The sequence below is a fragment of the Chrysochloris asiatica genome, unplaced genomic scaffold (assembly GCF_000296735.1).
Source record: "Chrysochloris asiatica unplaced genomic scaffold, ChrAsi1.0 scaffold00077, whole genome shotgun sequence".
Classification (NCBI taxonomy): domain Eukaryota; kingdom Metazoa; phylum Chordata; class Mammalia; order Afrosoricida; family Chrysochloridae; genus Chrysochloris; species Chrysochloris asiatica.
Window position 1 is genome coordinate 2613583 of NW_006408595.1, and position 2204 is coordinate 2615786.

The window sequence follows — 2204 nt, forward strand, 5'->3', positions numbered from 1 at the left end:
GTTCCGACTCGATGGCACCTGACAACAACAACAACAGTTGGATGAAAATTGGGCCACAAGGGTGAGGGCAGTTCCAGATCTCAAGGGTGGTCAAGGGTCATATTCTCAGGTTCTCTCAGTCTCTTTCTGACTAGTAAGTCTGGTCTTATTTTTATCCTTTTGAGTTTTGTTCCACATTTTCTCCCACTGTATACAGGACTTTGTAATGTGATCCCTTTCAGAATAGTTGGTGGAGGTAGCTGGGTACCATCTAGTTCTTTTGGTCTCATACTCATGGAGACTGATGTTCACATGTGCCATTAGCCCATTGGACTAATGGATTTAAGTAATCTTTAATTCTCATTGCTCTTTTTTCTTTCACACATGGAAAGACCAATAGTTGCTCCTTAGATAGCCACTCATGAGTTTTTAAGATCACAGACGCTGCTCACCAAAATAGTAACATAATTTTTGTGGACTATGTTATGCCGGTTAACCATGGTATCCTCTGAGAGCATGATCTTGGGACCCCAGGCCCAGTAACTCATTGCCTTAAGAGATTTAATAATATCTAAGAAGTTTTCATCATTTTGCATCCTCTATGCTCCACCACAGTTCTGATAACATAGTTGTTACAAGTTGGGCTGCTAACCTCATGGTCAGCAGTTTGAAACTACCAGCTGTTCCATGGAGGAAGATAAGACTTTGTGCTTCTGTAAAGATTTACGGAAGCCTTGGAAACCATATACAGGGTCACTATGAGTCTGAACAGACTCCATGGCATACCACCCCCGCCATCACCATACTCCGTCACATTCATAGGTGTGTTTGTAGCAGAAGTAAATACTCATGTGCAAATATCCAGTTTCAAATCCTTGTATATTTGTGGTTATACTCCCACTCTTCTTCCCATACCTGTTCTGCCTGTTTATCTATGTATCTATGTGTAGAACACTGTTGTTCCGAGGTTGTGTATATATCACTATTTACCTTTACCCCCTTTAGCCCTCATTACCTCCCTCTCTGTGTATTCACGTGTCTTCATCATTCTTAAGTCAACCTTCCTCCTCTTGTATGTTTTCCTTTCCTGTCACCCTAGTTATCATGTGTCCTTGTGTGGCGTTGTAGGATAAGCACTGGACTGTTAACCATCAGGTCGATGGTTCAACCCATCAGCTATTACTTGTAAACCCTATACAGGGTTGCTGTGAGTAAGAACTGACTCGATAGCACTGAACAGTAAAACCTTCTAACCAGCAAATTACTTTTCCTTCTCTCCCACCCTTTTTAACCGTCAAAGAATGTTTCTTTTAGCATGAAAACCTTTTCTTGAATTCTTATAATAGTGATCTCATATACCATTTTTCCTTTTGTGATTAACTGATTTCATCCAGGAGTCTTGGTGTGGCATTGTGGGTTAATACACTGGACTGCAAAGTCAGTTTGAACCACAAAGTTGGGGGTTCAAGCTCACCAGCTACTCCTTGGAAACCCTATACTGAGTCACCATGGGTCAGAACCAACTCAGCGGCACTTAACAACAACAACAGTTTCATACAGCATAATGTCCTCCACGTTCCTTCATTTTATGAGGTGTTTTATATATTCATCATTATTCTTCACTAGTGCATATCATTCCATTGTATGTATATACCAAAGTTTGTTTATTCATTCTTCCATTGATGGACATTTAGGCTGTCTCTATCTTTTTGCTATAGTGAATAGTGCTGCGATGGACATTGTATGCATGTATCAACTCTTGTCCTGGTTCTTATTTCTTGTGGATATATGCTAAGTAGAGGGATTGCTGGGCTATATTTCCAGTTTTCTGAGGAAATGCCATACTATTTTTCACAGAAGTTGAACCATTTTACAGTCCCACCAACAATGTAGGAAGGTCCCAGTCTTAGAGTATTTTATTGTATATGGTGAGAGATATGGATCCAGTTTCATTTTTCTGCAAATGGATATCCAATTTTTCTAGCAGCATTTGCTAGAGAGTATGAGAGGAGCTTCAAAAGGTAACAGAAAAATAGAATTAAAAGATGATGGAATTCTTTCATGAACTTCTTAAAGTCCCCTGTTGCATCTCTTTCCCATTTCATGGATTTAGGTCCTCTGTCAAAAGATCAGATGTCCATAGGTGGATGGATTTACTGCTGGGTTCTCAGTTCTGGTTTTTTTTTTTTTTTTTTTCAGAAGACGGCATACGAGATGAATTGCTG

General features: G+C 39.8%; 1 protein-coding gene across 1 annotated transcript in view; it reads left to right on the plus strand.

The window, feature by feature from the left end:
- LOC102838465 (chromosome unknown open reading frame, human C12orf40) overlaps positions 1–2204 on the plus strand; it is a 146217-nt gene that overhangs the window by 66436 nt on the left and 77577 nt on the right. The window lies entirely within an intron of this gene.